This window comes from Tachypleus tridentatus, chromosome 5 (assembly GCF_004210375.1).
Source record: "Tachypleus tridentatus isolate NWPU-2018 chromosome 5, ASM421037v1, whole genome shotgun sequence".
Lineage (NCBI taxonomy): Eukaryota > Metazoa > Arthropoda > Merostomata > Xiphosura > Limulidae > Tachypleus > Tachypleus tridentatus.
In genome coordinates, this window is record NC_134829.1 from 14812754 (window position 1) to 14835747 (window position 22994).

Here is a 22994-nt window from a genome sequence, read left to right on the forward strand (position 1 = left end):
TGACCTTTTGGTCAAAATGTGTTCTTATTGGTGGAGGATGAATCCACAGCTGATTCTCAACGGAAATTTAGATTATAGTCATTCATTATAGTGTCTGATGAAGACTGTGGTTTACTCATGCTAGTCTGAGATATTAGTTGTGTACCATTTACATCTACTAAGTTAGATTCAACTGTGCCATCTCTTGCTATATTTCCACTACCACACATAGTTCACTAACTTGCATATCAGTACCTGTCTCAGTGGTGTGTGTCATCTAACATTACTGTTTATGTATCTTCTTTTATTAAAGGGTCTATCTTTTCCTCATTTATTTGCTCAACTTCATTACTTCTGAATTTTATCTTACTAGAATCTTTAATCTCTTTTTTGTAATTTTTAGGGTCACTATTTCTATTTTCTCTGTTAATTGTTCGCACTGATAGGGCTTGGTTTCTTTTACTGTCTTTAGGTGGGTAACGTGTACTAAATGCATGCTTATACCATAGGTTCCTTGTATTTTGAAATTTACTGGGCTTGTTTGTTTTACAACCCTAAACAGTCCTTTCCAAAGTTTTGCTAACTTTTTATATTTATTTTACAAACAAAAGGTTTGTAAATTTACTAGTTCTTTATTTCCTAATTTAGTTTTACTGATCTGTACTTTTTATTTGCCTGCTTTTTCCTGTTCTTTCCGGCTGTAGTTAGGTATTTCCTTGCTAATTCAAATGTGATTTGCATCCTTTCCATCATTTCTGCTTTATAGTGTTCATCTAATGCATCGTGTATTCCTCTAGGTGCTAATATCTTCTGCATGTATAACATTACACCTTTACTCTGTAAAAGTAAAAAGGGACTTTCATGCATAGATTTATTTTTTGTTTATTTTTTGAATAATAACATAAATCAATTTATAGACATTTGTCGTGCACACTGTTTATTTCAGTATGATAAATAACGTGTTTATGATTAAAGTAATAACTCTCCCTATTTTACACAAGGTTTAATGAATTATTAAAATAGTTTGTTTTAGCGTTGTATTTACAGTTTATTTGTGTAATAAAATATTTACATCAAATAAAATATATGTAAACTTTTTGCTATTATTTTTTTGTAATTTAAGCACAATCATTTTGTACTGTTGTTTTACTCCTTTTATATTTGATGCAAGAATATATATTATTTTTCCTTATATCACGTGAAAAGATAAAGTCCAGTGAGCGACATCTGTAGTTTATATAACGCAGCTCACGTGGCATTGCCCTAGAACTAGAAGACGAGTAACGATGGGATAAAGTATGAAGTAACAGATGTGTGGTGAACGTTGGATGAACGAAGGTCGTAATGGCGACGTTTTCGATATCTAATCCTTTTCGATACCTTTTGAAACCATTATGTATTGAGGAATCTGAATACAGTTATTATGACATCGTCGGTCTAAGTGATCAGCAATATACGCGACTTCCATTCAGCTTACGCGTCTTACTAGAAGCAGCAGTTCGGTGTTGTGATAATTTCCATGTTAAAGAGGAAGACGTTCGTAATATTCTTGAATGGGAAACTAAGCAGCAGAGTGAGACCGGTGTCGAATTTAGTTTTAAACCAGCTCGTGTTATTTTACAAGATTTCACGGGTGTCCCTACTATAGTGGATTTTGCTGCAATGCGCGATGCCGTAAAAAATCTTGGAGGAGACCCAGAGAAAGTAAATCCACTCTGCCCTGCTGACCTTGTTATTGATCATTCCGTTCAAGTAGATTTTTCAAAGTCAGGAGATGCACTGCAGAGAAATCAAGCATTAGAATTTGAACGAAATAAAGAAAGGTTTGCCTTTTTGAAATGGGGAGCAAAAACTTTTAAAAACACTAGCATTGTGCCACCAGGCTTAGGTATAGTTCATCAAGTGAATTTGGAATTCCTTGGGCGGGTGGTGTTCAATACTGATGGATTGTTGTACCCGGACAGTTTAGTTGGGGTCGATTCCCATACAACAATGGTAAATGGATTGGGAATTGTTGGCTGGGGTGTTGGAGGAATAGAAGCTGAAGCAGTTATGCTTGGACAGGCTATTTCTTTGGTTCTTCCAAAAGTAGTTGGTTATCATTTAGTTGGAAAAGTGGACTCTCTTGTTACATCTACAGATATTGTTTTGACAATAACAAAACATTTAAGACAGGCTGGAGTTGGTGGAAAATTTGTTGAATTCTTTGGTCCAGGTGTTGAAGAATTATCTATTGCTGACCGGGCAACCATTGCAAATATGTGTCCAGAATATGGTGCAACTATTGGGTACTTTCCAGTGGATGAAAAAGGTATTTTGTATTTAAAGCAATCTGGGAGAGATGAGAAGAAGGTAAAATACATTGAAGGTTACTTGAAAGCAGTAAAAATGTTTCGTAATTATAAAAATGTTAATGAAGATCCAGTTTTTTCTCAAGTAATTGAACTTAACTTAGGTAGTATTGTGCCATTTGTCAGTGGTCCTAAAAGGCCACATGATAAAGTTCCTGTGTCTGAGATGAAGAAAGATTTTCTTCATTGTTTATCCAATAAAGTGGGATTCAAAGGCTATGGGATTTTTGAAGATAACCTGGATGTTGAATTACCATTTGAATATCAAGGCAAAAAGTTTAGTTTAAAACATGGTTCTGTTGTTATTGCAGCAATCACCAGTTGTACAAATACAAGTAACCCATCAGTTATGTTAGGAGCTGGACTCTTAGCTAAAAAAGCTGTAGAAAAAGGTTTAACAATTTTGCCTTACATTAAAACCAGTATTTCACCAGGGAGTGGTTTGGTAACTTATTACCTAAAAGAAAGTGGTGTAACTAAGTATTTGGAGAAGTTAGGGTTTAATACAGTTGGTTATGGCTGCACGACTTGTATTGGAAATAATGGCCCTCTCCCTGAACAAGTCACAGAAGTTATTGAAGCAGGAGATGTTGTTGCCTGTGGCATTCTCTCAGGAAATAGAAACTTTGAAGATCGAATTCACCCTAATACCAGAGCAAATTATCTTGCTTCCCCACTACTTGTTGTTGCTTATGCAATTGCTGGTTCAGTTCTAATAGATTTTGAAATGGATCCAATTGGTAAGAGTGCAAGTGGAGATGATGTGTTTTTGAAAGACATCTGGCCTTCACGTAAAGAAATTCAAGAAGTGGAACAACAACATGTTATCCCTGCTATATTTAAAGATGTTTATTCAAAAATTGAACATGGAAATGCCAGTTGGAATTCCCTTCAAGTGCCTGAAGGTGTGTTGTATCCCTGGGATTCAAGGTCAACTTATATAAAATTACCTCCCTTCTTTGACAACATGAGAAGAGAACTTCCTACTATAAAAAACATAGAGAATGCTCGTGTTCTTCTTTTTCTGGGTGACTGTGTTACCACTGACCACATATCTCCAGCTGGAAGCATTTCTCGTAATAGTCCAGCTGCACGATATCTTGCAGGAAGGGGTTTAACCCCTCGGGAATTCAACTCCTATGGTGCCCGACGTGGTAATGATGATGTTATGGTACGTGGTACTTTTGCAAACATCCGTCTTGTCAATAAATTTATTGGTAAAGCTGGTCCAAAAACCATACACCATCCTTCCAAACAGGAATTAGATATATTTACAGCAGCTGAGCATTATCAATTTGAGAAAACTTCCCTCATCATTATTGCAGGAAAAGACTATGGTACAGGCTCATCTCGAGATTGGGCTGCTAAAGGACCCTATCTTTTAGGTGTTTGTGCTGTCATAGCTGAAAGTTTTGATCACATCCATCGTAGTAATCTTGTTGGCATGGGTATAATTCCACTGCAGTTTATGCCAGAAGAAAGTGCAGAAACATTAAATTTGACTGGAAAAGAAATTTATTGTATCCAAATTCCTGATAACCTGTGTGTCAGACAGGTTATTAGAGTGAAATTAGATGATGTTCGCTGCTTCAATGTTATTGTACGTTTGGATACAGATGTAGAACTGACTTATTTTCGTAATGGTGGAATCATTCATTATGTAATTCGAAAAATGTTAGAAGAGCCTTGTACAAATGATATAGTCTGAGGCTGAAACCATCCAGTGCATAGAAAGCAAATTTGAAAGTCCATCAGATTGGCTGATGGCAACAACCTCATTTTTTGATATTTTGCCTTACAGAAAAAAATCATATATGTATATACATCTTCCATATTTTCTTCTTGTAATGAAAACTGCAAGAAGATTATCTTATTACTTTTTATTTTAAGTGATTTGACCAACATCTTAATGAATTAATTGAACTTGGGTGAGTGTTTGGTTCCTAATACTAAATGTAGCAGAAAACATTGCTAAGCCTTGCTTAGTGCAGTAAGTACATGTAGTAGATGATAATTCTAGTTGTGATTGAAAAAATATTTTTGGCTAATTTTCTGAGACTTTCAGTTAAAAGAAGTAACTGATATTGAAACATTTGCTCACATTGTAGATGAGGACATAAAAATGAAACTTTGTTTTTATCAGAAATGTAAGTAGTAGATAGGACTGAAATAAGAGATATTATCATAAACTTGTAGTTAATGTTAGCACATACATGTATTATAGATCTTATGTATAAGTAAATCAGTTATGTACTTATATGTTAATGTCAGTTTGTGAGTAACTATTTATATTCAGAATTAATGCATATTTTCTTCTGTATAAATATTGTGTTTGTATAGTTTTTTTTAGTTATTGTCTAATAGCCTAGTTAAAATTGCTTGTAATACATGTATTTGCCTTATTTATATATTAGCATCTTGTCCCATATAATTATTATTGAAATGTACATCTTAAAAAATAAATTAACTATAAGATCATAGACATGGACTTACCTATGTATCTCTTTAAATTGTATAAAGTAAAATTTATATTCTGTATATTTTTAAGAATAAGCATTTAAGCTTATGGAATTAAATTTGGTATTCTGTGTAATGGAAGAGTTCTTTAGGTTTTTTTTTTGTAGTTACTTATAGAAGTAATGTTGATTTATAGGTGGTGTTAACTTTAAGTCAAGTTTTTGTTAAAATTTATTGTCTAAGCACCAATTTCTTTTCATAACATCTAAAACTTAAATCATTGAAGTTATTCAGTTCTATTTTCCTTTTGATGTTTTGGAATAAGCAAAACATTGCATGAAGGTTTTTGTTAAGTTCTGACTGTAAGTGGCCTACTTTCACTCTTAGAATATTCCAAGTTTAACATGCATTGTACAGTTTTGTTTAACAGTATGAATTAAGTTTGGTATATCTTTCTACTCTGCTACTGAATGTAAATAGATTTGGTATATTAAAAATTATTTACAAAATTCGTTTTATTTCTGGAAATTTTGAAAGTGTTATCTTGCTGTAGAATTACAGTACATCATTTTTAAGTTGCATTTTAACTATTTTTCTAAATTAACAGTAGAATTTTCAAGTTTGTAAAATAATTTAAAATATTAATGAATTAATGCTAATTCATTAAGAAATTTTTTAATATAATTTTGGGATAATTGATTGTAGCTTGGTTCCACTGAAGAAAAATCACAAAAATGGGACATCTATAACTTTCACATACATTTGAGATTATGTTGACACACACACACACACTTGCATCATAAAAGGATTTTGTACTATATTGATATGATGGTATGAGATTTAACTGTGTTAAAATTCCAAATTATGATGCTTTTAAGAATTATTTGCTCAGGATTTTCCACCACACTGTTTATGATGCTCATTAATTAACTAAATATAAACTATTTAAAGGATGGTATATTTTCCTTCAAAAAACAAACTTGTGTTCAACAATCATATTCCAAAATACAAGATCAGCACTTGAATGTTTTTGATGTTAACACTGCATATTCTTGATCTTATCAATGTTGTAGCATTGTTTTAATTGAGTGTTGAATTGAGAATTGCAGAAAGAAAAATTAGAGTAGCACAGTGTTGCCAATTTTTTTTTTCTGTGTTACTTAAAACTAAATTTTATTATTCCTGAGCCATGTTTATAATACTTTAAAATAATGCTTATTGTCTCTCGACTTTTATTTATAATAAACATACCTTAATACCAGTTTGTAAAAAGTTAACGTAGCATTGTTTCACTAGAATCACCATCATAATAAGCATACCTTAAAACAGTGATGTAAGAAATAATACTTAGTTGTATGGTTGCCCCTTGAGTTATGTTTATAATAAACATGTTTTAAAATCATACCATAAAAAATGGTTGTTCTAGCATTGTTTTGCTTCAAGTGTGTTAATAACAAATAGGTAAAATCATTTTATGAAAATGTAATGCTTAGTTATAGCTTTATATTTTGACTCATAACAAACACACTTTAAAACTATTCAATGAAAGATTATTTTTAGTTGTGGGGTTATTCTTCGATTCATACTTATAATTAAAATACCTTAAAACTTAAGGTCTTAGAAGTACTGAGCATGGTTTCAAATGAGACACATTTCAACTTTTGTATGTTATCCTGTGTTATCTTAAACAGATATACTGAGCATGGTTAATCAGTTAGTACACAATGTACTAAAGGTGGCCTGACAGTTACTGTATGTGAGTAAACAATGTACTAAAGGTGGCCTGACAAGTACTATATGCGAGTAAACAATGTACTAGAGGTGGCCTGACAAGTACTATATGCAAGTAAATAATGTCCTAAAGGTAACCTGACAAGTACTATATGCGAGTAAACAATGTCCTAAAGGTAACCTGACAAGTACTATATGCGAGTAAACAATGTCCTAAAGGTAACCTGACAAGTACTATATGCGAGTAAACAATGTCCTAAAGGTAACCTGACAAGTACTATATGCGAGTAAACAATGTCCTAAAGGTAACCTGACAAGTACTATATGCGAGTAAACAATGTCCTAAAGGTAACCTGACAAGTACTATATGCGAGTAAACAATGTCCTAAAGGTAACCTGACAAGTACTATATGCGAGTAAACAATGTCCTAAAGGTAACCTGACAAGTACTATATGCGAGTAAACAATGTCCTAAAGGTAACCTGACAAGTACTATATGCGAGTAAACAATGTCCTAAAGGTAACCTGACAAGTACTATATGCGAGTAAACAATGTCCTAAAGGTAACCTGACAAGTACTATATGCGAGTAAACAATGTCCTAAAGGTAACCTGACAAGTACTATATGTGAGTAAACAATGTACTAAAAAAGGTAGTTTGAAAGTTGCTTTACGAGCTTTTGAGTTCAGAAGGTAAATGACCTTTCAGAAAGTGATGTAAAATATTAAAGGTTAGTAAGCAACTAACTGTGGATGAAGTACTAAAATTGGTGAACAAATGTTAACATTAAGTGATTGGAATTACTTGCAATACGACAACGTCAGGATAAATTACACTTATTTTTGTAAGTATGACAACCTTGTGTGTTGAGAAGTCTACATAGTAGTTGCTTCCATGTCTATGCCCAAAATAAGACAAAATCAAAGTTTCATGTCCTATACATGTGATAGGGTACAACTGCTTTTATTAAAATCTGTCACTGGTATCGTTCAATATCAGGTGTCCTCAAACGCTCATTTTATAATACGTGTGTCCCCCGCTGGTACAGCGATAAGTCTACTCTTTTACAATGCTAAAATCAGGGGTTCGATTCCCCTCGGCAACAGATATCCCGATGTGGTCTTGCTATAAGAAAATACACACACACACACACACAATACGTGCTAAATAGCCCAAGTAACCGGTTCTCTCCTCCGTAAGCACAATCACGTTTATTTATAACATCTTAGATGTTTTCCAAATGAATGAAGTCTATTGAACACGCTGAACTGTTTATTAACATTTGTTTTCAGAAATTTGCTCTGAAGCTTATCACGGTGGTAATATGTTATCAACCATCAGAAGAAAGCCCTGACCAACTGCGTACGGCAATACTAAGGGTTGAAAGACTTTATCTTTATGTTATCTAAATACTTTTAGTAACATACCATAGCATATAAAATGACCACTAACACTGATCCCTTCTCAAATCTCTATGGCACCACTGCAGTGTGCATGTCTTAATGAACCTGGTGTCTATCTCTCATCTGGTTGAAAGTTGAAGCATGTTCATCTGCGAATGGATATTCGACAACATGTTTTATCAGTCCATGTTTTTGACTCTGTTAAAGATGTATCTGTGTGTATGAGGAATCACACCAGGGCTTGTCTGATATAAATATCAACCTTTTGTATAACCTGACTGATGCTCACTGGTTGTTTCGACCCCACGTTGTCCAGTAGTAGTCGTCTTGTGGGATTGTTGACAATGGTCTACCCTCTCATGATGTATCAGTGGTCTGAAAGGAAGTCGTCCCCAGTAGCACAGCGGCATGCCTGCGGACTCGCACTGCTAGATACCGGGTTTTGATACCAGTGATAGGCAGAACACAATATAGCCCATTGTATAGCTTTGTGATTAATTCCAAACAATCGGCGAATTAACCACTCAAAACTGAAAACAACTTCACATTCTGCTAATCACACTTTGTGAAACTTGTAATATTCAACAACCACTTGTTGTATTTAATCAGTTTCCAGATCCTACAAACATTGTGAAAATGTTATGGATAAAAAAAATTCTCAACCCAAACCAACCGTTTTTACATATATATTTTTCTCTACAAGTGGGTTTTCTCGTCATCACTGACAGATACTTCCGTTCACTGCCCCGAAGCCTAGTCGGCCATGTTAAATTTGCAAGGTGGTGCTAAAGTAACAGGTCTTTCAAGTTAGCTTATTTTCCTCATTAATAGTCACTAAATGACTTACTTAGCATTGTGGGTGGCCTACTTCGTTTGATTTACTTGTACAGGTGTCAGATTGCTGAAAAACACACTCTGCACATTGGATGTGACGTCAACCCTCACCTAAATGAAAGTAGACCGAGATTTAATAATGACTGATTTTAATTAGATGATTTATTTCTAGTCTTATCGGTTCAAATTTAAGGATTGCTATACAAGATATTACTTATGCAGTTATGCGCGAACATTAGAAACAAATGATATTTCCACCAGGAATATAGGCGTGACCGGACAGGTCAGTAAACGAAAGTGCACATAAATACGTACGAAATATTGTGATTTGTGTTGCTTATACTTTGAATACTTAAATGAACACGTGCACGTATTAAGCAGTATCCTTGGTATAAAAGAACCTTCAGTTGATTTTCCCAAGTCCTCTGAAAATGACCAAAAAGCAGATTCTTATGGTAAGATAAAATTAGTTTGAACAGCGGAAGGTATCAATAAAAGCTCAGTTTTACGAGAATTTTTATTACATGTATCTCGCATTTAGTTTCCATTATTAATCACTACACAGTTTTATAAGTAGTTTCCATGTACATCTCACACAGTTTCCATTGTTAATCGCTGCACAGTTTTATAAGTAGTTCACATGAATCTCACATTTAGTTTCCGTGTTTAAGCACTATTAACATAAAGTATCCTCGCGACGCTACAGGAGTTAAAAGAACCTCTCATGACTACCAGAGATCCCTGTGTACCAGTTAAGCTCATCTATTATCCCCAATTAACTTTACAGCTACACAAATGGAGGTCCGCACCCAAGAACAAACCTCGTTTACATCTGATTGTTATATCTGAGCGCGTATGCCAAGTTTAGATTTGTTAAGTCGTGAGAGAGGATGTGGACTCCTCTGAGATTCCGAGGTGCGCCAGAAACATAAAGTGTGATGATAATACGTGTTCAGCGACCTCGAAAACTTGCTCTTGAATTCTAGTTATTCCTAAGCGACGTTTTTTGGTGTTTTTTGTATATTTTAAACCCATTGATATATGGCTTTGCGATATTTAGGTAAAGCCACTCTGAGATCTCTTGTCGAGTTGGTTCTACTAGCTTCAAATCTGTGGTAGGAGTTAGCTGGACAAAGATACAAGTTGGATTAATGTAGGATATAGCCAGAGGTGCAACTGAAACCTCTAATATTGGCCACTTAATATTAATTGGGTTATTTTATTGTTAACAATCCAGTAAAGAACTTTAAATAAATTATTTCGTTTGTGTATTTGTTTGAAACGTAAAGAATGGTAAAAATACGCGTGACTTATACTCATTAAACTATAAAAATATAAACTCATTGAGCATTAATCATAGAGTTTCTATAGTAGATATGTCGCAGAGAAATGCACATTGCTGTATTCATAAATAATGACCAGGTGATTAAAGCACTCGACTCGTAATTTGAGGATCGCGGGTTCGAATTTCCGTCACACCAAACATGCTTGTCCTTTCAGCTGTGGGGGCGATATAATGTGACGGTCAATCTCACTATTCGTTGGTAAAAGAGTAGCCTAAGAGTTGGCGGTGGGCTGTAATGACCAGCTGCCTTCTCTTTAAACTTACATTGCTAAATTAGGGACGGCTAGCGCAGATACTTCTCGAGTAACTTTCCGCAAAGCTTAACAAATAAAAAAAACGAAATTTATAAGTACGGTTCCCATAGTAACTGTGATAAAGACACACAAAAAAGCAGCCTGTTCATACAAGTGATTGGTTACTGTACAGCCAGAACTTTATTTATAGAATACATATACAGATATACGTATTGTTTGTTATATATGAAGTGGATTAGTATACCACTGGACATTAATCATTGTTTCTGTACTGTTGTTTCGAAATGTGAGGTACTCTATCATCTACCATGTGTCAAAAGATTAGTTTGTGTAGAATTTGACCTTGAGTCACTGGAGTGTTTCTTAAAACTCAACATGTACTTCATTCAAGCATACGTGTATATTTAAATAAAAAGTCAAGAAAACCAAGACTAATATTTATTTCCCTTTACACAATCTGATAAGTTTTGTCTGCCAATAAATGTTTTTGTCACATAACAGAGTCCAGATGTAACCCTAACTACAGGAAACTATGTCGAAATTCGTAAAGTTAAGCTTTATCGTCCCCCGTTCCCTCAGTGGCATGCCTGCGAGAAACCGGGTCTCGATACCCGTGGTGGGTAGAGCACGAATATCCCTTTGTGTAATCTTGTGCGTAATGACAAAACTAACAAATTAAGCAAAACATTGAGATACATTTTATTGAAAACTGTGTATTGTATTTCAACGTCTTATACGCATTTCAGAAGTTACAGCGTAAGCTGGGGGGAATTTTTCGTCAATAAAAGCAGAAAAAAAAATAAGACTTGTTTGCTAAATAATGAAAGAAACCTATTATTGTCATTTCGTTCTGCTTACTGTCATCGTGGCTTCACCTGGGCTCGTACAAACACCTGCCACTTGCACTATACATACGTGCTATACATACTATACATTTGATTTATTCACTTCTTAGTCCTGCATATATATCACAAGTGACTTCACCTAGTGGACCTACACTTTTGTTACGCACGTTTTGTCTGGTACACACTTATAAAGCAGGTATCGTCGGTTCCAGCATGACCAGGTGGTTAAGTCATTCGACTCGTAATCTGAGGGTCGCGGTTTCGAATCTCAGACCAAACATGCTCGCTCTTTCAACCGTGGAGGCGTTATAATGTGTTAATAGTTAATCCCATTATTCGTTGGTAAAAGAGTAGCTCAAGAGTTGGCGATGTGTGGTGATGACTACCTGCCCTTCCTCTAGTTTTACACTGCTAAATTAGGGACGGCTAGAGCAGAGAGCCCTAGTGTAGCTTTTCGTGAAATTTAGAAACAAACAAGTGCTATTAAGAATGTTATAGGTATTGCTATCATTAGCATGGGTCCGGTTTGAACATTTGTAAAATAAAATACTGTGTTTTCCCCGCTGTTTATTACACGAAATTTTAACAGTATACTGTCTTCAGCCACTACATCACAATAAATTCGGATTTCCTCAACGTCGACGAAGAAGTGCGGCTGAGTGAGTCCCGTCATAAACATTCCTTAATGATGTGAATAACACGTTTAGCCTGCAGCTATACATGTTTCATTATCTGTAAGTCAGTAGCTGCATCTTACTTTAGCCTGTAAAACGTGTTTTTCTCATTATGTGCATTTTTAAATACATATTATGTATGGTACATAGGTAATTTTTCACTTTGTAGTAGTGCACTTTATCACGTATTTTGTTTGTACACAGGTGGCGTCATCACACCATGTTTGTACCTGCACATGTATTACTTATTCTTTATGATATTGTAATGCGACCTCTTTATTACATTTCTAACATTACTCTTTAGTTGTGAGAAACTTTAATTGTCCCGACTTTACTAAGTTTCCAAGTTTTCTGATGCACCACGTTCAGTCACAGTTTACGGCTAAACATAGTCTATAATAATTATCAAAGAATGGTGTCTTATGTTCTAATAAAAACGTTTCGTATATCAACCCTGATGAAGCCGTAAGGGAGGAACGTGAGTTAAATTATATTTGGAGAGGAGAGGTTGTATTTCTAAACATTTTAATCAAATCGTGTAAATTCCACCAGTATGTACTACAGAATTTGAAAGTTTGGTTTGTTTTGAATCTCACGTATAGCTACTCAAGGGCTATCTGCGCTAGCTGTCCCTAATTTAGCAGTGTAAGACTAAAGGAAAAGAAGCTAGTCACCACCACCCATCGTAAACTCTTGAGCTAGACTTTTACCAAAGAATAGTGGGATTGACCGTAACATTATAATGTCCCCACGGCTGAAAGGGCAAGCATATTTGGTGTGATGGGGATTGGAATTCCGCGATCCTCAAATTACGATTTGAGTGCTTCAACCACCTGGCCATGCCGGGCCGAATTTGAAAGACCTTGTGTTCTGATTTTTGCTTTATAACAGAATGATAGCTCTTATTATTGTTGCAGAGTATACGCTTTGTTACATATTGAACAACAAGGTTGAAATCAATCGGTTGACATTATTAATCTATAAAAAAACAACAACAAATGTCTAAACTCCTTTAATTTAAGAATCCATCGACCGTAAACACTAGGCTTAACCTTCTCTTAACTGACGCGGGGATATTATATATATGTATTTGTATAGAACGAAAAAACTCGAATTTAATATTTGCGAATAATATTTGAATAATTTTTATTCATGAAATATATACAATTCCAATATAGATTCTGAAAGTCCATTAATAACTAATATAATAAGTTCAATATTGATTGGCTATACACATATTAAACAATAACTGCTTCTGATTATAGATATAATAGTATTTATATGCACGTATTAGAAATAATTAACATATACTAATACGGGCACGCAAGTTTTAAATAATAATTGTATGTGATTGTAAGTATACTAATGTGGGTCTGGACATAGTTATATAAATGTTTTAGCAAGTTGTACATATGTAAACAATTATTGGTTATTTGTCACCCTTGCTTATAAAAACAGCTGATGCTTCATCATAGTCCCCTGGGGTTCATTTCTCCTGGGTGGACAGAGCAGAATGCTCGATGCTGCTTTGCTATAAGACAAACACACATATTGATTGAGAAAGATAAGAAAACGCACACGCTTGCTTCACTATAAACTGGCCTCTAAGAAAAACAACACTAATATTTGTATTTGACTAAAAGCGTTTCATCCTGGAAATAATATCTTCTCTCGGCTAGACACCACTGAACAATGAAGATAGTACAATCATTTGAAAGTTGTGGGCGAACCTTTGGTTTGAATAAAAACAACTTTGTTAAAAATAGAACAATTATCAATATCAGATTGGACATGTAAGATCGGTTTGAATTTTGAGCAAAGCTATACGAGGGCTATCTACACTAGCCGTCCCTAGCTTAGCATTTGTAAGAAGAGAGGGAAGGCAGCTAGTCATTACCGCCAACTCTTGGGCTACTCTTTTACCAACGAATAGTGGGATTGACCGTCACATTATAACGCATGTTTGGTGTGACGGAGATTCGAACCCTCGATCCTCGAATTACGAGTCGAGTGCCTTAATCACCTGGCCATGCCGGCCTGACATGTAATTAATATCATAACATTTATTTTGGATATGGCTAGGTGGTTGGGGCGCTAGACTTGTAATGTGATGGTTGCGGGTGGGTTTGAATACCCATCCCACCAAACATGCTTGCTCTTTTAGCTGTGGGGCATTATAATGTTACAGTCCATCCAAATATTAGTTGGTAAAAAGATTAACTTTAGAGTTGGCGGTCGGTGATGAGGACGAGCTGCATTTCGTCTTGTCTTTCACTAATAAATGTGAGGCGTTTAGCACAGATTGCTCTCGTGTAGCTTTGCGCGAAATTTAAAATAAATAATTTTTTTAATACTAATATTATGTAAAAATCATACGTGTTTCAAACCTATTATACAATATCTGGATTGCATGTTTTTGCTCTGTGATTTCGCACGGATGTTGTCAAGTAGTTAGCGTTTTCAGTTGCGAATCAGATGTCTAAAGCAAAATATTTGATGTTGACGAATACACTTTGTATTTTTAGCTCTGTGTGCATTATAAAAGTAGCAGTCAATTTTGTTATAAGGTTTAAAGATCTTTGAGGTGGCGGGCTACTGACTTGCTATTCGCTCTCTGATCAGTTGTGTCAAATTAAGCATAGTGAAACTGAATTTTAGGAGTCTCTGATTTGCCCATTCAGTTCTTGTGCGCATAATATGCCAATCAGGTTGAAAATTGCAGATCTTAAATGACCATTAATTTCTACAATTACAAAAACTACACTTTTGAAACTTTGTAGTTAATTGTAAGACAGTTGGGGGCACTGCAGTAGTCGAACTTTCAACTTGCAATGAAAATAATGTTTTTGAATTTCAATTATTTGTTTTGCTATCATTGTAACGATGTTTCCAAGTTGTTTATTTCAAACAAAATATGCTGAGTTCAAACTTTATGTATTGCTAACATTCAGTAAAAGTTTTCACAGTTTTCTAAAATTAATTATTAATTTTTATACCACTTGGTGACTCAGCGATAAGTCTGAATATTTATAACGCTAAAACCCGGGTTTCAATACTGGTGGTGGGCATAGCAAATATGACCCGTTGTGTAGCTTTCTCCAACAGCAAACATACAATTTTTACGTAAATTCTTTAACACTCCTACGAAAAGTGGGGCCTAATAGGCCCCAGAGCAACTTGAAAGGTTATTAATATTAGGCTAATAAATTTGTATTTAAATGAAATTGCCATTTCATTTGATATTAGGCCCCACTTTTCGTAGGAGTGTTAAATGTAACAGCACATTGTTAAAATGTACAGTTTCAGCAAGGTATAAGTATACTGAAGATAATACAATGGCGAATTTCACACACTGAAAGCGTTGTCAGAAGCTATAAAGAGTTACATACCTACTGATGCTAAGGCTGTGATAGATAAACAAATTGTAATAGGTGAATATTATTATACCATATTGCTCAGCTTGATCATAATTTGCAAGAGGTAACTGGCATACCCGTTAGTGTTAAGTTGGAGATAGATACAGAAGTTCTAAGGGGGGATAGAATACCTGCTGTTGCTAAGCGCGATATAGATGGAGCAGATGTAAGAGGTAGGTGGCGCAATTGGTAAAAGAGTATCTCAAGAGTGGACGGTTGATGGTGAGGACAAACTTTTTTTCCTCTAGTCTTACATTGCTAAATTCGGGATGGCTAGCGCAGATAGCCTTGTGTAACTTTTTTGCGAAATTGAATAATAAAAAACAACAACAAGCAGATGCGTCACTAAGCACTATCAAAAAAGGCCTTTGCCCCGATTGTACTTGACAGGGTCCAGAATCCATAAGGAGCTCTTGAAAAATCGGAATAGGAAACTGTGCTCGATATCATGGTGAAACGCCGAAAATTCTCTCGAGGCCTGGACACTAGCCCCGAATCTTTTAAGTAACATCACTGTAGGATGGAAGAATTTATGTATCATATGTCAAACTATCTTTTTTATCATATATATAATAATGCAAAAAAGTGGAAAGTTAACTTTCTCATGAAGGGTTGATTATATTTCTGTAAAACATACAACCACAGCGTTAAGAAAATGAATTATGTAAGTCTTTTATGACTAATGTAGTATGATAATGATATTCTTTTTGTAAACTTACTTCCTAGAACAAATATTACGTTAAATGTAATGATGAAGAATCCGCTTTTTAAAAAATAAAATTTAGAAATAGCTTGAATGGACCGTGATAATGAAAGTCGCTGGCGTTGTAAGTCCGATGACGTATTGCTGTGCAACTGGGGAGAACTTTTCCGCTTATTTTAATAAGATTCAAATTACTGCCTGCAGTGAGAGATATGTATGTACTGGAGTTTCACAGTTTGTTTTATTTCTTACTCACTAGATAGCACTGTAAGCATTTTCTATTTTTACACTTAGGAAGCGCCATCGTTTGTATATTGTTTCCATAAAAGTGGCATTTCTTCGAAATCTAATATTTTATGTTAAATTTTTGGATTTTCTTTGTAACTGTTTTTTTTTCTGTGAGAGTTATTTGCTGAACATATAATTATGTTACTTGTAATAATATTAAAAGGGCTTTTCTTGTTAACTTTACAAAAGCAGTGTCCTTTGTGAACTTTGGATTGTATCAAAAGTTCTTTCTTAAAACTGATGCAGTTTTGTTTTTTAATACGAAAGCAGAGAATTAACTTTTCGAAGTTTTAACATTAATAATAGGAATTAAAACAACTCCTAAGCAGCCGTAGCTAATTTTTTTGTACTACTATGTTTTTATTATTTATTGCAATTTTCGTATTCCCCCCGACTAGTCAGTTACAAATACTCTTGCATGACAGTGATGAGCTACATGTGTTAAACGTTTGGAAATAAAATATGGCAGACAATTTAAAAGTCTTTGTGATCACAAATCTTCAACACTGTGTATTTTCCATTCAGATCTTGACTATAAGAATTGGTAGGTTTTGAATATGAGCTAGGATTCTTTATTTTGTAAAAACACGTTATGCAATGAATTTTTCTACAAGTTTGTTATTTTATGTGAATAATAAGGATCATAAGAGATTTATTCAAAATACCTATTATGAGACAGTATTAAATTTAATACTAACTGAAATGATATAAAATAAAAAGAGAGATTGGACCAACTGTGGAATACAACAGCAATGTGCACGTGCAGTTCACTTACAGTCATCATTTTTACTGAATCAATGAGCTTTAACTGAGAACACCATTCGTTTAGACTATTTTCATGATGTTTCAGGCAATGTTATTAAATTCAAGGTTTTAAAATTACGAATAAACCTGGCATTTACGTAATGAAAGATATGCTACAACATGACTGGGTATTTTCATTACAGATAGGTGCAGTCATAATCTATAGATTTCACCTGAACAATCATTGAGAAATAGTGTTGCCAATATATTCTTACAGAAGGTCGCATTAATCGATGTTATTTAGGGGTGGTAGCAGATATTACCTACTTTTAGAACAGCAAAGGTAACTTGAAATAAGGTTAATGTGTTGTGTGAAAGTTGGACATATTCAGAGCAAATAATGAATTGAGAATACACATTATTACACTACAAGAAGGAAGAAACACACAGTGTGTTCATATTTAACATTTTCATGTTTTCTTTTCTTCAGGCTTGTCCTAGACTAATAATTAATTCAATTAATATTGAATTCGCGCTGGTCCAGAGTTTCATTAACGTTTTCTGATTAAAAAAAAACACATCTCACAGACATCACAACCCTTGAACAGCGAACGATTGTTTGTTTGTATTGCATTTAGCGCAAAGCTACACGAAAGCTATCCGCGCTAGCCGTTCCTAATTTAGCAGTGTAAGACTAAAAGGAAGACAGTTAGTCATCACCACCCACCGCCAACTCTTGAACTACTCTTTTACCAACGAATAGTGGGATTGACTGTAATATCATAACGTCCCCATGGCTTAAAGAGTGAACATACTTAGTGTGACGGGGATTCGAACTTACGCTCCTCAGATTTTGACTCGTGCGCCCCTAACCACTTGGCCATGCTGGGCCCAGAGAAATATACAATACTATAACACACCTGTAAACAACTACATTTTCTTAGACAATTTACTTCCAGAAAAACACTCATTAACAAGTAATACATAAACGTAACTGAACATGCTGAGGATGATACTACACATAATAACATTTTAAACTACTTAAGAAAGGTTCATCACACTAATATGAATCCTTTAACTAAATGAAAGAGAAACAAATAATACCTTTTACCACTTAACATCCCACTTTAAACCATTTAATAGTGAAATGGAAGCACAATATACATAATAAAAATATTCTCATACAATACAAATACATTTATAAAATATACTATTTATTATTAAACAGGTCATCGGCATTGTTGTACAAAATGAAATGAAAAGTAAGCACTATAGAAAGTACGAAGTAACTTTTTGAAAAACAAAACACAAACACACGTACCAGCAGCCACATACACGACCAAATACACAAAATCTTATCGAGACATTTTGCAAAATGTATGCATAAAAGCTGCATTTAAATTTATAAGGTACAAAATATGTATAACTTAAAAGGACAAATAACTTTACTAGTTGTCTCATAACCTATCTATTCTTAACACTTTTGTTTGTAAAATATTTTAGATTATTCTGAACTCTTTATTAATTAGTTATGCTTAGTAAACAAACACCAAAAGAGTCACTTCTAGTAACTTGTGTATCAGTGCAAGATACTTTCCTGCTTTCTCAGGTTTCTCGCCTGGATTGGTCGAAACTATTGTCAACTTACACTTTTCGTGGTTTACTGCAATGAAATTGCCTCCAATGATACTTGGGGGCTGGTAGGGTTAAAGGCTTAGATGTCATCACAGGTTTGGTTCAAGTTCTGGAACCACAAGGAGGAGAGGCTAAATTAAATCTCGAAAGCGAGCTTGCATGTTGGTCGGTTCTGCCAATAAATAATTCCTTCTTGCTGGCATCTCTTCATCAACAGTTGACTCTGTTGTTATTGGAACCCTGAGCTACTTAACTCCTTGATCCAGATATAGCCTTTTATGGTAGTATAATGGAGACTTTTGCACATAAGAATGGAAAATCCATTGGTTAATTGAAGAACAAGACTTAGAAGTGTCCAGAACTTGATCTCTCACAGCAACATTCTAGATTAAAAATGCAAGTTCGGTTAATTTTAATTGGTTAAAAAGGGATCATAACCACCTGATAACGACTATTACTCCCATCAAAAAAACTACTTCCAAAGCCTGAGTAACAGGCAAGCTAATTTGGTTTAGTGACATTTCCATAGAGTTCACATGTGCTTATGCTTTTATCACCTATAAAAAAATATATCTTTGGTGCCCGTGAAAAAGTCAGTTCATAACCTTCATTAGTCCTTTGCTTGACCAACATTTTCTTTAGTTGTGCTGCTCTCTATTGCCATTCTTGTGCTAATGGACAAGATGCTTACTGTTGAACTGGACCCTACACATATATACTGACCCATATTAGGTGAAACTAATATTCACCAATGTTTCTATTGTTTGTTATTCTTTCACTTTTAAGTTTAGAATTAGAATAATGTAAAGTACAAAACTTCACCGCTTGGAAGTTATTTTCAGCGTCCCTCTAGTACACTTATAGATTCCATTTTCATGCATCTTTAAACGCCCCTTGTACTAAAACTGTTTTAAGAAAATACATAAAAAACTGTCTGTTTTTTAATGATCAATATATATGATTGAAAATGTTGTATCACATTCTAATAAAATACTGGGTATACCAAATTTATATTTATTATGACATGTCTGTGAATTCGTATATCACCAATAACTACACCTACTCAAACATTTTGTCTGTGAATTCATATATCACCAATAACTACACCTACTCAAACATTTTGATTTAAAGTAATTAAAATATCTTGAGCTATTCTTACAAGAAAACAATAGGTTAAAGTATGTTTTTTCTTGGACATAGTGTGTCTCACTATTACTATTACTCTTTGAAGAAAATTCACTACATTGTGAATATTTCGATGCTAAAATTGTAACATTCTTTCTCTAGAGTATTAATACAAAACAGGCACACTAGTTTTCAATACCTTTAAAGTTTAGTAATCATAATTAACTTTATATCCCAAAGTTTTAATATGCAGATTAAATCCGTTGTTTTAATTCACAGCTCAAAAGCAGATCCTGGAGGAATGAAGAAACCTTAGCCAAAATTGCAGAACATTTGAAAAGATTTACCAAATTATCTTACTTTTACAGGAAATGGTGGATTCACTAGCATTTGACCATATCATAGATGCATTAGTGGAGGAAAATATGTAAATTAGGCTAAAGTAAAGTAGGTGTATATCTTTAAATAAAGCTCTTTATTTACATATGGATCTCAAATCCATTAAAGTCACAATACAAAAATAAATGTAATTCGTTTCAAGAATGAAGATACTTTTGAAAATGAACAAAAGGATTATAACAGCAAAATCAAAGAAATACAAAAATAGATTAGAATTATCTAAATAATAGTATAATAATATTGGGAGTATAATGACGTAGTTAGTAAGCTAGGCTTGAAACTCCATTATAGCTCGATTGTTGCATACATTTTTGCGTAAATAGCAAAATTTAGCAAAAAACAAAGCAACCGATTCCATTTCTGATTATTGAATTGAATTTAAAGCCGAAAAGAATATTAAAGAAATAATACTAGAATTTTATGAGTAGTGCATAAAATGTATGCATTCAGTTGCTTAAGTTAATGTTCTTCTGTTTGTTTGATAAATAGATCGTATTATATAGAATTGTCCTTTATATTTTTAACAATACTCTATTTACTAAGATAAAATAAAATGAGTTATTGACGTTAGTGGTCAGAATATTAATTATTTATGAATTTATTGAATTTATACACAGAGGTGTATAAATAAGTGTTAAAGATTTTGTGTGTGTGCGCGAAAAAAATACAGTTTTGAAAATTTCTTGCATTCTGTCGCCATACGGGGCCTACTTTATTTAGTTGCTTCTCTCTTTCAAGCAGCACAGACGATTTGTGAATTCAGATAAACTAGTCTGATACAGTAGAAATTTTGTTTGTTTCTTTCAATTTCGCGTAAAGCTACGCGAGGGCCATCTGCGCTAGCCGTCCCTAATTTAGCAGTAAAAGATAAGAAGGAAGGCAGCTAGTCATCATCACCTACCACCAACAAATAGTGGGATTGATCATACCATTATAATGCCCCCACAGCTGAAAGGGCGAGCATGTTTCGTGTGACGGGAATTCGAATCCGCGAGTAACGAGTTTAGTGTCGTAACCACCTGGCCATGCGGGCCTACAGTGGAAGTAGGATATCAAAGATAAATTAGGTCTCTATATTATTTTTTCTTCACTGAAGTTTAAATTTTGGCGAGAAAAAATTTATAAATGAAAATAAAATCTGCTGTTGACCTTTTTTGTATCTGCACCAACAATCAGATTATCATATTTTTGTTTCCTTTTCAATACAGAAGTGTTTTTTGCAACTAACTTTTAAATCAACCAATATTAATAGGAAATCAGCAATTTACAATGTTTCTCCACTCATCAGCAAGCACTTTAGTCATTCATTTATGCTTAAGATAACATGTGTTCTTCCTGGATTCTACGTAACAGTAAATTACACATATACTATCTTGGATGCTGCCCAGTAGTACAGCGATATGTTTGCGGACTTACAACGCTAGAATCTGGGTTTCGATGCACATGCTGGGCAAAATATAGATAGCCCACTGTGTAACTTTGTGCTTAATTACAAACAACAATAACAGCAGTAGCAGGTACAACACATTATGTCAGTAGTGTGTTCCCTGGGACTCAAACAATATCTATAAAAATATATCACTCACCTGCAAGACCGGCCTTCATATCCGAGGTAATGAATCGTACAGTCAATGAAGGTGCAATCTCAATACTCATAATGTATGGTGTGTAAAGTGTGATGATTTTGTTATTACTATGGAATAGATTAAAAGCGATTTTTACTGATTATTTTTTGTCGTTTTCAATATTTGTTCGGTAAGATTAATACAGAAATTAATACAATTTCTTTAATAGAGTTAAAGACATCCAAAGGGTAGGCAAAAGTCTCATCTTATATTCCCTTCTATGTTGTAAATATTATGCACAATTATCTATCACTGTAATTTTTGTCAGAAAAAAAAATTCCCTTAGTTTTGGCAAATATCATGCCCATAGCTTTTACTGTATTACAGCAAACGTTTATTACTTACAACAACTTACACCATATAATGCACATTTGTGAAAAGCCCTGAAAACTAGATTCTCCTGTATAACGCTGGTTACACACTTTTTGTTGAAGAAATAACATATGGGTTTCAACACCTAGTTTGTGAAGGAGATCCAGTGTATTCTGCAATTCACTATTCATAATAGCTCCATCAGTTGGTTGTATTCTATTTCAAATGTGGTATTTTTTTCAGAATATGTGACGAATAACTACAACATCATTATTTCGCCTTTTAGCAAGGTATGACAAAGGACTGATACAATATACACAGCAATAGTTAAAACGATCATTAGTTTGATAAGTGGCCTTTACTTGGGCATACTGTGACGTCACTCTGAAATTCATGTTTGACGTATTTAAAAAAAATACATAAAAAATTCGAATTATCCTCATCCATATGACCTAGGAAAGAAGATAGATATAGTTATAGATCAGTTTTTGGTCGATGATGTGTTAAAGTTCAAAATACAAAGGAGAGAAATCACTCATCAAAGTAGGTCATGAATTTGCTACTTTCTTTACACTAGACAAGTTTTCCAAACTTAGAACTGTATGTAGAATAATGTTGAATAATTCAATACAGGATTTAACGAAGAAAATCCTCCAGATTTCTTTAGATCATTCATGAATGTTTCTCAAAGAGAAAATCCTGGAAGAGGTAGTCTGATTGAGCCTAGGATAGTGCACTCAGATTAAAGTCTTTACCCTTATTAGGCCTATCAAATTCTCGTCAACCTCATCATTTTGTTATGGCTTTTATGTTCTTTAAAATATCAACCACATCCATCGTCTTACAATTCATATAGTTTTTTCATCTATCTTTG

General features: G+C 34.1%; 1 pseudogene across 1 annotated transcript; it reads left to right on the top strand.

Annotated features, from left to right (window-relative positions):
• The first annotated feature begins 1228 nt into the window (after positions 1-1228).
• LOC143250583 (cytoplasmic aconitate hydratase pseudogene) lies at positions 1229-5296 on the top strand (annotated as a pseudogene). The gene has a single exon (XR_013028248.1). The product of XR_013028248.1 is annotated as a cytoplasmic aconitate hydratase pseudogene (transcript).
• The last annotated feature ends 17698 nt before the right edge of the window (positions 5297-22994 follow it).